The following is a 16165-nucleotide window of genomic DNA, read 5'->3' as shown; positions in this document are numbered from 1 at the left end:
GTACTTAAATCCTTCGAACAGTTGGTTGGGGAATTCTCTGTACCCAGAACAATGTTTTATTATTACCTTCAGTTACGACACGCCCTAGACACACAATTTAAAGGGGAGACTTTGGTGTTAGGGGTGGATCCACTGAGGAAACAACTAAAGGCCCTGGGTCATAGGAGTCTGATCTCTCAGATGTACTCGTGTCTTCTGTATGAATCCACTAGATGATTTGGATGGTTTGAGGAATCAGTGGTAAATAGATATTGGCCCTTTATCAGACAAGGAGTTGGAAATGGTTACAGACAGTACTAAAGGTTATACTTCATCATTAAAATTTCAACAAATACAGGTGTTTATCTTACACAGGGCCTACTTTACCCCTATTAGATTGGCAAAATTTCGCCCGGATGCTACCCCTAACTGTCCGAAATGCAATTCAATCAATGCTAACTTTTGGCACCTTCTATGGGAGTGTTCATGTATACAAATCTTCTGGCGAAGGATCAGGAGATGTATTCAGGTTACTGGAATTGAAGTGTCTCTTAGTTCAGCGGCCACTTGTCTCTTTGGGCTCCGATTGAAGGGGGAAGTTAATAAACTGACAAAAATGTACATTTCACAGTTATTGATGTTGGCTAAGGTCTGTATAGCGAGGCTGTGGTTGGCCCCGACGAGTCCCACGGTTAAAAATTGGAAGGCACTGGTCAATACCACCATAAGGCACGAGAGATTTGTTTATACTAGCAGACAGGCTCTGAAGGAATTTGAGAATATATGGTACAGATGGTTAGAGTCTCCATTCTATCCTATGTCATCTAGTACAGATGCTCTATCTACTTAAATGTATGGCTGCAGTTCTTATAATAAGTATCTGAGTCCATGTAATAAACCCTGCATGTGTAACATACTTATGTATAAGCATTTACGATGTATGATCCTGAATGAATATAGCACATTTATTATTATTATGCTTTAATGTAATCTTGTAAATTCCGTCATTTAATTCCGATATGTATGCGATTGTTTTTCTTTTCTTTTTGTTGTTTAGTATGTTTATATCTTAAAAAATTTCAATAAAAATACTGGATTTAAAAAAAAAAAGAATTGTTAGGATATTTTTTTCTATGTACGTCAAACTTCCTACCTGCACTAGAGATGTTCACTGACCCCCGTGTTTTGGTTTTGGTTTTGGATCTGAATTAAGTTTATGTTTTGGTTTTGGTTTTGGTAAAACCACCCTCGCGTGTTTTGGTTTTGGTTTTGGATCTGTATTTTTTTAGAAAAATTGCTAAAATGACATAATTTTGCTTTTTTTGTTCCTACATTATATTAACCTCAATAACACTAAATTCCAGTTATTTCCAATCAATTTTCATCACCTCACAGGTCACAATATTATTTTAATGCACTCTCAGACAAATACTGCAGCGAGATGGCTGGATGCTAAGTGACAGAGCAACGACACAAACACACGGCAGTTCATGGCACATCTAGGAAATATTGCCAAAGAGAAATGGCAGAAAAAAAAGAAAAGTGGTGCAAAATGGAGTTGTCCTTGGGCCCTCCCACCCTTATGTAAGATATTGAAAAGGACATGTACAGTTTAACAAACCAAGCACTCCAGTGCGAAGGAGTGACACTTTTGTGGCTAAAGTGCTTGGTTTGTTTGGGCCCCCACAAAACAAGCTACTAATAGCTTAGCTGCCTTAAGACCAACAGTGCTGTCAAAGAACTCTAAATTATTAAACCATGTCTGCTCGTGCTACATCTTTAATCTCCTTCTGCTCTGTGGATACCTCCCTTTCATCCCTGATGAACTGCCAAACCTATGTAGACACAGGAATGGATATTACAACTGGAGTGGCATTAGATCTGCTTCAGACAGACAGTGACATGAAACATGTGGGCAGCATGGAATCCTTCATGTTGGAATACGCTGCATTGAACAGAGATTTAAACCAATACATAGATGCAGTTGAGGAGACCGTACTAAAGTTAAAATATGACCCACCGGATTAGATCCTGTATTTAAGAGATATTGTACACGAGAGATACACTGCGCTTCAGAATAATAATAATACAGAGGAGGCCCTGAGGCAGAACAATAAATATGTCCAGTTTAATGAACAGCTAAGAGACCTGAGAAAACAAATGGGTGTGTCACTGACCCCTGGAGATGAAGCTTTGGAAGATGAAGACAAGGAGATCACCATCACCTAGAGCACTTCTCTAACACAGTTGGAAATAGTGAAAAGCAAAGTATGGGGTGACACCTAGGAGAGAGAAGCAATTGAATGGATGATTGAAAACAAACTTCAGAAAAATAAACTAAAAAGAGCCATTGACATTCACATATAAAAACAAGGTCATCACTGAGCTTTGAATCGGCCCCAATCCCCCAAAAAATTAAATTATAGCTAGGTACCATTGACGTAAAGTGCAGATTACAAACACTTTGTGCAATACTAATGAAACAGCAGCAAAGTGAAAGGTTTGAGTCATACATATACACGGCTATTTAGACATCCATGCTTACATTATTTCTGCGAGCTACATTGTTTTTTGTTAATAAAACTGTTGTCTTTATACCATTAAAAAATAATAATAATAATCCTCCACCATTCTTTGGATGTTGATAGTAGGATTAGGTGGAGTTATGGCAAAGGTGTTACTAATTTTGGTCATTTCTCTTACAGTAGACAAGACCAGATGTCAAAATGTTGTGCTGCATCATCTGCATCATCAATGGGTGTCTTGGTGAAAGCTAAGATTTGCAAAGCAGAAAGTTGAAAGGAAAAGTGGTGCAAAATGGAATTGTCCTTGGGCCTTCCCACCCACCCTTATGTTGGATCTTAGGACTTACACACTTTAACAAACCACTTTGGTGGCTGAAGTTCTTGGTCTGTTTGGGCCCCCACAAGACAAGCTAACAATAGGCTTAAGCTACGCTAACAGTGCTGTTAATGAAATCTACTGTGGCAAAATGTTGTTGTCATCATCCTCATCCTCACCCTCATCAGTGTGTACACCATCCTCACACATTATTAATTCACCTCACTGGAATCCACCTTTACAGACGTCTCTGTACTTTAATGTAATTGGTGGTAAAGGCCTTCCTCATGGAAATTATAGTTTATTTTTATGAACATCATCTTTTCCACATTTTGAGGAAGTAGCCTCCTACGCCGATCACTGACAAGGTTCCCGGCTGTGCTGAAAACTCTTTCCGGTACACACTAAATGGTGGAAAGCTTAGGTAGTGCAAAGCGAATTGGTACATGGGTCTCCAAATTCCCTTTCTTTCCTCCCAGTATGTAAAGGGACTGTCTGTAGTGTCTATTTGTATGCTGTCATGAAAATAATCCTCCACCATCCTTTGGATGTTGATAGTAGGATCAAGTGGAGTTACGGCAGAGATGTCACAGTTTTTGGTTAATTATTTTAGACCAGACCAGATGTTAAAATTTTGTGCTGAGTCATCTGCATCAACCCTGGGTCTCTTGGGAAAGGTATGTTTTTTACTAGCAGCAGTTGACTGAGAAACTGAAGAGGAAGACGCCGTCCTGTCACGTAACACTTGAGCCATCATCTTGCTCACCAGGAGCTCCTTGCATTTCTTGAGATCTGGGTCAGTTAGAAAAAAAGAGAAGACATAACTCTTAAACCTAAGGTAACTACTTTGAACGGTTTCAGCTCCTTGCACAACACGGAAAGTATTGACCACTGCACTTGAGTAAAATACATTCCCCCTCCTTTCCCACTGTCATAGCTTGTTAGCGTAGATGGATTTTCGCTGTTCCTCCATCCTCAGAAGTATATACAGGGTGGAATTCCATGTTGTTACCACCTCTTGCTTCAGTTGGTGGCAGGGCAACTTAAATTGTTCTTGTAGCTGCTGCAAACTCCTACATACTGTTGCCTAATGCCGTAAATGTTAAGATATTTTACGGGCCACAGACAGCATCTCCTGCACGTTCCTGTCATTTTTCAAAAAGCTCTGCACCACCAAGTTTATTGTGTGAGCAAAACAGGGAATGTGATGGAATTCACCCAACTGTAATGCTCTCACAATATTAGTGTCGTTATCAGAAATTACATATCCTGAGGAGTGGCCAAGCGGGATAAGCCATGTTGTAATTACATCCCTTAGTTTTTCTAACAGGTTGTCAGCGGTATGTCTCTTAAAGTAGCCGGTGATACACAGAGTAGCCTGCCTCTGAAAAATGTGACGCAGCTGGGTACAAGCTGCTGCTGTTCCTGCTGGTGAAGGCGAATCAACCACACAGTGGGCTGTCACAGTCATATAATCTTTAGTTTGCCCAGTTCTGCTTGTCCACATATCTGTGGTTAAGTGTACAGTGGGTATAATGGCATTTTTTAGCCCAATAATTACACTTTTACAAACCTTCTTGTACAGGTGAGGAACAGCTTTTCTAGTAAAATGGTGTTGTGATGGAATTTGGTAAGATGGACACAAGACCTCAATTAACTATCTAAAACCAGCTGCATTAATCGTGGATATTGGACGCAGATCTAATACTGCATAGTCGCCATGGCATCTGTGATCCTCTTTGCGACTGGGTGACATCTTTCAGATTTACTTCCTCTTACAAAGGATTGTTTAACAGTCAATTGTTGTAAACTACTAGTAGACTTCTTCGTGGTCTGCTTCTGGGATGAAGATCCACCCCCAGCAGCAGCAGCAGCGGGAGTAACACTTAAGAATTCTTCTGGGGAATACTGGATAGTAGAGGAGTCATCTAGCCTTAGCAACTTGGATGCAGGACTAACTCTGATCGATACTGAGGATATTGATGATGAAGGTGTTGTGGGTGTAGATTGCAGGTGCCAAGATCTAGCTGAAAGAAGGGACCTAGCTGATGCTGGACTGCTTGTTGTTATTTTTTAGCAAATGTTTCAGATTTTCCCAACAGCTTGCCATAAACTCGCTTTAAATGGCGTAACATGGATGAGGTTCTTAGATGGTTAAGGTCCCTACCTCTACTGACTGTGGCTATACAAACGCTACAAATGACTAGACAACTGTTGTCAGGATTTGGGTAAAAATAATTCCACACATAAGAGGTGTATATTTTGGTCTTATGCCCGGCCTGACAATGGCCTTCTTCTTATCACATACAAGAACTGCTTCCACTTGTTGCAGGACTTACACAAGCAACCTCATCCTCATCAACATCCTCATTAGCGCCGTTGTCAGCTACACAAATATCCCCCACATCCTGTTGCAATTCAAAGTGGCATCCTCAATTTGTGTATCACCAGATACACTTGCGCTGCTCATCCACACATTTGCAGAAATGCTGAAAGAAGGCTTCTTTATAAGTACAGGATCAGAAAGGTCAGGCTTACACATAGCACTCATGGATAGACTCTCCTCAGGGATATGTGTCATTTCTTAATCTGAACATACAGTTTCTTCTAATGACTTACTCTTTTCTTCCAACCCGGCTTTTACATGTAAAAGTATTTGGGCACCACTTTTTGAGTCAGAATAACAAGGTCTTGCATCGTCATGACTGACCTTACAAGCACTCATACAGAAAGGTGAAGGCCTGATTCTTTCGTTGCCACTGTGTTTGTAGAATGGCATGTTGGCAATTTTATTTTTTCTGCAGTTAACTTCATCTTGATTACAGGTGTTTTTTTCTTTACCAAGGTTTTTTTACATTTTTACTTCCCTGACTTAAAAACAAAATACAATTTAACATAGGCTTTAGCAGATGACGTAGAGGGATTACTATCATCATGACTGGTGGCAGCACCTGCTTGGTGCTCCTGGTCTTCTGTGAATGGATGTGAATCCATTTTGGACACAGTAAAATGTAAATAGAGAATTTTAAAACCACTGCCAGCCCTATTATTTCTCTTTCAGCACTGACAATGAGCAATGGCACATAGACTATAGACTGGCAAGAACACTGATACCTCTCCTGTGTCTGGGTGAACTATTGCACAGTAGAATGTAACTGGAGACTTTTAAGAACACCGCCAACCCTAATATTTCTCTTTCAACACTGACAATAAGCAACGGTACTTAGATTGTAGACTGGCAAGAACTGCCACCTCTCCTGTTTCTGGGTGACCTATGGCACAGTATAATGTGACTGGAGACTTTTATGGACACTGCCTTGCCTATTATTTGAAATTCCGTTTCAGCACTGAACACTGATACCTCTCTTGTTTCTGGGTGAGCTATGGCACAGTAGAATGTGACTGCCAATAATTATGGTACTGGACTCTTTAATTAGAATGCCATATTCTCATTAGCTGCCGACAATTTCAGACTGATCATTTCTGGTATTGAGGGATATGGAGTTATGTTTCCATTTTTATTAGTGATGAATATATCAACTTAGATACGATCAGAAAGAGGGAAATATTGCTTATTATCTTCATCTTTGCACTAGAACAATTTAAGTGCTTTTTTATGTTTTTTATTTTTATTTATATCCATTATTTTATTTTTATTTATATCCAAGTATTTTTTATGTGGTGTAAACATCAGTGCACTGATTTATGTTGATAATATGTTTTAACTTATAGAATAAAGTATTTATGTATAATATGTTTTAACTTATAGAATAAAATATATGTTGAATGTTACATCAGTTTCATGGATTCAGATATTGGCGCTGTCATTATTGTTAATTGTGACTGCCAAGAACCCTGCTACCCCTTCTGTGTCTCTCTGTGAAATGGCGCCAGATCTCCGTGGAGGGCGGTACTTATAGAATCCAAAACTTGCGAGATCCGATGATGCAACAATGACTTTTGCCTTTGTCTTAAATTCCGAGGGTGCGCGCAAGTACTAAGCCAACTCGGCTTGGTACTCGGATCGGCTATGTTCAGGTGGCCTGGGTTTCCGAAAATTGAGCCCGAGCATCTCTAATCTACACATCTATCAAATGCCAGAGTCTGAACTGGCAGCTAACTAATCATTTTGCACACCGCAAATAGAAATATAATAATACACATCATCATCATCATTTATTTATATAGTGCCAGCAAATTCCATAGCACCTTACAATTAGGAATAAATTGTAATACAAAAATGCTAGAAAATGCAGACAGAAAGAAAGGTAAGAAGGCCCTGCTGTCACGAGCCGTGGCGGTACGCCGCATCCTGCCGTGATCTAGCAGCCGGGCGGGTGCTCTAGTTTCTATGCTCTGTTTTAATTCTTTGTGATTATCCTTGTTGCATAGATGTAGGAGGGGGTAGGGACATCCCTCAACTCCAGGGGGAGCTCTCATATGATTTAAACTGGTTCATTTATATTTTCATACATGCTTCCTGGTTATGTTTTTACCTGTGCCAGTTCTAGCTAGTAATTAATTAGCAGCCTCCTGAGGCTAATTGTCAGCCCTGTTCTCCTCTGTCTTGATTGGCTCTCAGTACTATTTAAGGCAGTGAGGTCTGAGCTTCACTGCCGGTTATAGTTTCCAGTTCCCTGTCTGCTAACCTGCTCCTGTGCTGTTTGGTGTAAACCTTCTGGATTGAACTATTGTGTATGACCTTTGCCTGTTTCTGGACCTTGAACCTCTGCTTCTGACCCTGACCTATTGCTTGAACCTGGATTTTGAACCTCTGCTTGTGACCCCGATCTTACTCCTGTCTCTGGACTCAGAACCTGTGCCTGTGACCCCTGAGCTTGGTTAGTTCCTTGGATACGTTGTCTGCTGTCGGCTGACCCTTGCCTGGACCCCACGTTGCTGTCTGTCATATCACTCTCTTCCTGGGTTCTCCTTGGCCAGTACACATCTCACGACCCTCTGTTTGTCTGCAGCCAAGTCTGTCCCCACCACTAGGGGCAACAGTGAACACCAGACTTCAGAGCAGACTCCAGGTTTTGCTGTACTGGCTGGAGGGGTTCCTTACACCTGCCCGCAAGTTTACAATGTCATATATTCGTTAAAGGTGGCCCTCCAGAATGATCAGCTGAATAGGTACCTATCAATATATAATAAATTATGTGTGTATCTATGCTAATTTGAAATTCCTCAAAATCCTGATTATCTACATCCCATTCTCCACCTCTGTGCCTAATTGAGACACATTAGGAAAATAAAATTTTAGGATTCAGAGTATCAGAGAGATAGAAATGATCACCTGAACTCAGATCAAAGACAACAAAATATACACTGATCAGCTAAATTAAAACTACCTGCCTAATATTGTGTAGGTCCCCCTCATGCTGACAAAACAGCTCTTACCCTTCAAAGCATGGACTCCAAAAGACTTCTGAAGGTGGCACCAAGATATTAGCAGCAGATCCTTTAAGTCCTGCAAGTTGCAAGGTGGGGCCTCCATGGCTGTAACTTGTTTTTCTAGCACATCCCACAGATGCGTGATTGGATTGAGATCTGGGGAATTTGGAGGTCAAATTAACATCTTGAATTCTTTGTCATGTTCCTCAAACCATTCCTGAACAATTTTTGCACTGTGGCAGAGCGCATTACCCTGCTGTTAGAGGCCACTGACCCCAGGGTATATCCTTGCCATGAAAGGGTGTACTTGGTCTGCAACAATGTTTAGGTAAGTGGTACATGTCAACAGGACCGCCGAGAGGGAGGGGGAGTGGGTACTAATTACCCGGGCCCGGGCATGTCAATTTTTTTTTTTTTTTTTTTTTTTCCGGCGGGGATGGGGGGCTCGATCGTCGGTGGGGGGAGCAGGGTAGTTAAAAAGAAAAAACCATACTCACGTGATCGTGGCGCTGACGTCCCTCCTCTATGCTGCTCTGTGCTCTATTGCTCCAGGCTGACTGAATGCCGGGTGTGACATCATCATGTCATGCCCAGCATTCAGTCAGTCTGGAGCAATGGAGCACAGAGCAGCAGAGAAGACAAGAAAAAAGAGAGAAGTAAAGGTAAGTGAAGGGAGGAAAACGGGTGGGCAGCATGACACAGAGGGGTTAAAGAAAGGAGGGACAATAGCAGTATGACACAGAGGGGTTAAAAATGAGGGACAAGCAGCATGGCACAGGGGGTTAAAGAAAGGAGGGACAAGCAGCATGGCACAGGGGGTTAAAGAAAGGAGGGACAATAGCAGCATGGCACAGGGGGTTAAAGAAAAGAGGGACAAGTAGCATGGCACAGGGGGTTAAAGAAAGGGGCAAAGGCAGCATGGAGGGTGCAGTGTGATCATAAGGGGGCATAGCATGGTGATGATAAAGGGGCACAGTAATGTGTGTGTGATGGCACGGAGCTTTTGGCAATGTAGTGTGTGTGAGGTAGATGGTGGCTAATTAATGGCTGCTATTTTGTTTGCGGGGTAATGGGAATACTATTTTAATGTTGGGGCTGGAGGAAGGCCTAATTATTAATCATGGATTTTATTGATTTATTTTTTCCAAATAGGTCCTCCAACATTCCAGGATCCAGACAAGCCGCAACTAAAGAAACCAGCAGCCACATGTGGTAAAAGTGAGAAGAACAGGTAGGACAGAGCAGCATAGTGTGTGAAATGTTGTGATTCCAGTAGGGACAATGTCAATGTTTGGTGAGCCCAGTGGGCGCAGGCCAAGACTGAACTCTTTCTGTACACACTGCATTCTTCCTATACTACACAAGGGTGCTAGATGTCCTGAAAGTCAGGAGTGCTTGGCCAAATGTCATGCTCTGGAGAATTCAGGACCTAGTGATTTTATTGTGCTAGCCACGCCCCAATGGCGCATCGCCACGCCCCTAATTGTGTCACCAAACCCATTAAAAGTTTTACGCCGCTGTGAGGTGCCGCAAATTTTTTTTGCTTACTCAACTATAAGGGGGGGCCCCATGAATTTGTTGTACTGGGGCCCTGAATTCCTCTTGGCAGCCCTGCATGTCAAAGTAACATCCACATGAATGCCAGGACCAAGGTTTCCCAGCAGAACCTTGCCTAGAGCATCAAAATGCCTCCTCCATGCACTGTGTGCTGACACCTGTATTTCATAGTCAGTATTAACTTTTTCAGCAATTTGTGCTACATAAGCTTTCTGTGGGATTGAACCACATGGGTTAGCCTTCACTACCCATGCGCATAATGAGCCATTGGGTGCCAATGACCCATTCACTGGCCTATCGGTTGTCCTTCCTTGGACCACCTTAGGTAGGTACTAACCACTGCATACTGGGAACACCCCACAAGATCTGCCATTTTGGAGATGCTATTACCAGTCATCTAGCCATCACAAATTGTCAAAGTTGCTCAGAACCTTATGCTTGCCCATTTCTCCTGCTTCCAACACATCAACTTCAAGAAGTGACTGTTTACTAGGTAACATTGCCCATTATGTCTCACTTCACCCATTTATCTTCTATTAACAGCCTATTGACAATAGGTAGGAGTGAGAGAATAGTTTGCAATGCAACCACTTGTATACTAGTCAGATGACATCTTTGGATAAGCAGAAAAACCTGTTTAATAGACAGTACACAAATGTATACATATTTTTATACTCAAAAACTTCCTGATTGGGCTTTGCAGTTAAAAAGAAAATATTTAATATATCATTATTTTACCTTTAAATTAAACAACATTCTATAACTTTAGCAATTCTATGTTATAAATCATGGACAGTGGGTAGACAATCCTTCCCTTCATGTGAATGAAGAAATTGATGTCTCACATAGAGAAAAATAATGTTATCTGCAAACAGAATCAAAGGTTGTTAGTTCCTAAATTAAACCATTTTGAAAAAAAACCAAACAGTAATAAGGATAATTTCACTGCAGCCACATGAAAAACACGTACTAATTACTATAAATTAAATCTTTAAATATAAAGTAAATTACTATATTAAACATGTACTATTAAACTCTTAATGCAATCTCAGAATCACACAATTATCCATATTATTACCTACCAACAATAACTATATTTACTAACAATCAACAATTTATGTAAAGCTAGCATGAACTGTATATTGCAGGCTGGGTTGCATTACAAACAGTTCTGGTATCACATGCTATCCTACTTATTTTGTTTAGAAGGGAGATGGGAAGCTGTGTGCATCTTATCTCACTAACAAAGCTACAATACCAGTCCTTCCTTTTTCCTAAACAAAATGCAGTGTAAGAATCTTTCAGCTCAAACTGCTTTTTTGAAAAAGTTGCTTTCTTTAAAAAAAAAAAAAAAATACTTAGAAAAACATAACTGAACTTTCTTGAACAAACACTAACAGAAAAATCATAATATAAAAAAGTAAAAAAACAAAACACACTTATGTTTTTACTTCAAACCTTCAGCCAAATTCATGTAATTTCTTGGTGAACACAAGATATTATTTTGCAAGTTTGACAGTACTTTAGCTTTACATAAGGAGTGGGTTGTGCACAAGGAACATTAAGATCATGCACAGATTCAAGTTAGCACTTTTCAGTACTTATTTGTCAAAGACACATTTTGCATAAGCTAATTGTACACATTTCAAACTCTGCGCAATAACTTTATCGAAAGTACCAGCACTTTGGTCAACGTACAGAATTGCGTTTGTACTGAACTTGAAGGACATAAGATGCCGGTTGGGTCGGCTAGATAAATTATTATATGCCCTTATGAAAGGTTTTGTTGACCTCTCCAGACACTACAGCATGTCTTCTATAACTTGATAGTCCGAATCCCATGCAGGGGCTATTTTGGGCTCGGTCACTGGGCCACCTGCATTTTTTCCTTTAAAATGGGCTGCTAAATCGAGACTTGTCCACTGGGCTAAAACTTGCTAACCCTCCCCTGATCCCATGGCTGCCGAACTAGGCTCAGTTGCTAAGTCCCCTAAGTCCCCGAAGGGTAGGTAGGAATATGGCGAACCCTCGCCCAATATGCTTTAATTATCGCCCAATACGGATCTATCCCCGTCTGTGTGTCCGCGGCACACTTGTCTGCTGAACTCTCAGGCTCAGATGCCTCGCCTTTGAAACCTCAGGCCAGATGATATGTAACTGCTACCAAGGATCTCAGGCACGTCAGTACAATGCCTGGCTCTGGACCTTGAACAAAACAGTACACCTAACCACCCCCAAAACTTCAAACTCAACGGTGTTGTTTTGCTTACAATATTCTCAAATAACCTAGTCTGTCATACCCTAGGTGACTTCCGCTCCTGAAACCTCAGGCAAAGTCAGAATATGTTTCCTAGTCTTACCTATCACTATATCTACCACTCTAAATGTATAAACACCAACAATTCACTCTGCAGTATGCAATTTCTTCAGTACACAATTCAATAAAAAAAATGACTACACACAGCAAAAATGACTATGCAATGAATTAACAACAGTCACACATTTTATTAGTTCCCTTTTCCTTGCTGATACTTTCAACATATATATATATATATATATATATATATATATATATATATAACAAGCAATCAATTTGTTATGCTATCACTATATATTTTAAATCTCTGGCAATTTGACAATAAAAGAACACAATATGTGAACACAATCAAGATTGCAGTTAACACGTGTATCTAAACAACAACAACGCAATCAGAACAAACCATGATTTTAACTTAGTCCCAGATTCCTTCCAGCATCTCATTAACTCACAAATCAGGATATTCGATTTACCAACATCAGATAGCAAAAAAATAAAGAACAAAATGTTCTTTCCTTTTAATGATGCATCCCACCCACCCACCCACCCTTTGCTGGTAAATCAAAAGGTCCAGAAATGGAGAGATGAGGAAGTCCTTACACTCACAAGCCCCCACTTGTAAAGGTGAATAAGTGGATGTACAATCAGGTTGTGGTTCCAAAGCACAAAAAGGTTTATTTTGGGATAAAAGTTCAAAAGTACCACCATTATAGTGCGCAAGCATTGCTAGTACCAGAATTGAGCTTCTATCCTATCAACAGCATTGCCTGACAATTTATACAGCAATATAATAAGGGGTGTAACTCACAGTTATGACATCATACATAGATACATAGATGCTGTACACAGAGTTATTGGTTATTAAACACAACATTGCAAAATTTTAAAGTTTTTCCTTTTTTCTTAGTCATGCTATATAGACTGCAAGCGTGCGAGTAGGGCCTTCTTACCTCTTTGTCTGGTTTACCCAGTATTGTTTATTACTGTGTTTGTCCCCAATTGTAAAGTACCACAGAAGTTCCTGGCGCTATATAAATAAATGTTGATGATCTTCTTGTAACTCCAATTTTTTTCTACTTATGTAACAATATAAATGTCAGTCAAATAGAATAAGAATTAGACTGCACACTTTGATTTGCTGATTTGACTTCATTGAATTTTAAATCTGAGTTTAACACACACGTGTGTGTGTGTGTGTGTGTGTGTGTGTGTGTGTATATATGTGTATATATATATATATATATATATATATATACACATATACACACACATATATACATATACATACACACACACATTTTATTATGGCTTACAAATGTTCACAAAACTTGTATACCTGTAGTGGTTCTTGGCATCACTAAAAACTAAAGATAATACAGAGAGCATTTATAATGTTATCATTCTAGAGAAATACTTTCAACATAGTAAAGTCATGGCTTAATGTCATTTTCCTATTTTTTACTATATTCCATGACTGCAGTTTTGGTTGGTTTTTCGTGAGCTCTAGGAGCTTCAAACTAGGCATATGGCATTTATGAGCTCTATATACTTATATTTAAAAGTCATTTTGTATGTTAGATTGTGTCTGTGTGAGATTTAGCAGAAAACAATGGTTTTTACATATTTATTTTACATATTTATTTTTAATTAAAAATACTTTAACAAGAAATGTGCAGCGCCATAGCATGGAGCACAGAAACATGGATGCTAATTTGGAATTCTTCAGGATGTATTTTCAGAAAATGTATTGATTGGGGAGGGAATTTTGGTCCATGCCTTGGAGTTGTAAAAAGGTCATACATCTGCCACTATATGAGCAGTTTCACTTTGAGAAACATTGTCGTAGATATTGCATCTTTCGTGTTGGTCAGTATTCTTTTAATCATTTAATCATTATTAATGCATGTTTCTTTCTTGTAGTCTTAAAGAAAAGAACCTTGTGTTCTATTGTAAATAGCCATGATCTAGATGAATTAGGATTAATATCAAATCTGTTTAAGGAATTTGGGAAAGTTTCTTGAAACAGTAGAAATATTTAATACCATATAGTGCTCTCACGTTATACTGTTGCACTCTCCTTTATAATGCTATTGTTGTATTGTTGTGTGTTTTAAGCTAGAGTTAAATAGAGGGAGCACTGTATTATGTTATTATGTTTTTAATCACTTTAGAACACTAAGGGGCATATTCAAATGTCTGCGGGATTGCCGAAAATAACGGTAATCCTGCGCGGAAAAACGTTACAACGGTAATTTACTTGCTGGATTTCAGCTCGCAGCTCAGGGAGCTGCGAGCTGAAATCCAGCGAGAGATTACCGTATTAACGGTAATATTTTTTCCGCACTCGAACCAGCAGACAATTGAATACCCCCCTAATAATGTATTTATGTAAATGCCTTATTTCTAGAAATACAGTAAACTTACATTCCAACTATTCATTTGCAGGTCAGCTTTGGAAATAATGTTAGGAAAATGGAAAAATGCTTTTAGCAGTAGGAGACAGAGTGATTGGTATCCTAGTGGTGTAAATACACATACCCACTTTGGTAAGCATAACTAAATAAATTAATATGTTTGTTCAGTTAACCACATACCAATCTACAGCCTAGATTTTGGCAGAACAGTTCAAATTATTGGACCTGAAAAGGGAGTGGACAGTAAACAGTGGTTTAGCAAGAATTCAGGTATTGTATGGCAGATCTGACATCCATGTTTCAAAAATATTAGTCATGAAGGGCCCGATTCATCAAGATACGCATACGTATCTGCGTTGCATACTATGAGTGACGCAGACACTTACGCGAGTGAAATAAGTACCTCAAACTGCAAAAACACACCCTCCTGTGGTCCTGTACACTTAATGGACCGAAATAAGCAGCGTAAATGCAATAACACACACTCACCTGCGGATCTTTAAACATGGTACAAGCACAAGCGACGGATCTCAAGCGATTGACGGGAAGCTAAGCAATGTATACGTCACGCCCACTGTGGGAGGGACCAACAGTTTGTTTACACAGAACACAACACAATGCCTGGGGCTTATTTTTACGGGATAGCTCTTTACTCATTAATCACTGCCAAATAACAATGATGTGGAACACTCTGAACGTTGTTTTCATTGTTTTTAATATCAAACTATTAATTAGTGTAATACACACTTTTAACTAAAACACACATGGCCTTTCTGTGTTTTGGATTTCAAATCGCCGTATAGTACGCAAAATGCATGGATATGGTTACATTAAAAGCACATACATAATGAGTCGATAAAAATGTATGTTGTTGTACTAGAAATTCATCTGGCTATTAAGGAAAATGCATAGCATACTCTTCCGTAAAGGATACACACACACACACACACACACACACACACACACACACACGAGTGTACATAACCTTCACACAGATTAAGGGTTTCTGTCTGGATTAGAACTCATGACTGTCTTTATGAGAAGTGGGAGAGTTACCCACTAGCCCAACCTGCGATGTGAAAAAACACAGAGAACACCAACAATACAGCATGCCTGCTACACAGGCAACTCATACTTAATAGTACTCTTCATTATTCACACAAATTACTAACAAAATACCAATCTCACAGGTAGCTCACTGGTTAGCACTTTGGACTCAACACAGCAGCCATGAGTTCAAATACCAAGCATACCCATAACTATTGTGTGGACTGGAATCATTATGCTAACAAGAAACACAGGAACTTCACCCTATGGTTTATTTTTTTTAATTTGGATTTGTTCTACAAGCTCTACCACATTGTAAAATACGCCCTCATATTTATCCTGTATTGTAAGAAAATCATTGTTTGGGGGGTACTTTCGAAAAGCCTCAGGGCCCACAGCGTATAGGTTAGGTCATGTACTCAGCTTTATCCAAACAGAACGCTCACCACACTCCAGTACCATCGAGCTTTGCAACGCTTGCACTTCTGCCTTACACCACTGACGACACTTCTGGGTACAGTTTCCATGTTCTCTTCAATGTGTGATTGGCTTAGCTCTGATACTTCAACTTAACATTGGACTATCACTACAATGACACATGATTTGGGGAAATTGT

The sequence above is a fragment of the Mixophyes fleayi genome, chromosome 5, assembly GCF_038048845.1.
Source record: "Mixophyes fleayi isolate aMixFle1 chromosome 5, aMixFle1.hap1, whole genome shotgun sequence".
In the NCBI taxonomy this organism is placed as follows: domain Eukaryota; kingdom Metazoa; phylum Chordata; class Amphibia; order Anura; family Limnodynastidae; genus Mixophyes; species Mixophyes fleayi.
This window is presented reverse-complemented; position numbering follows the sequence as displayed.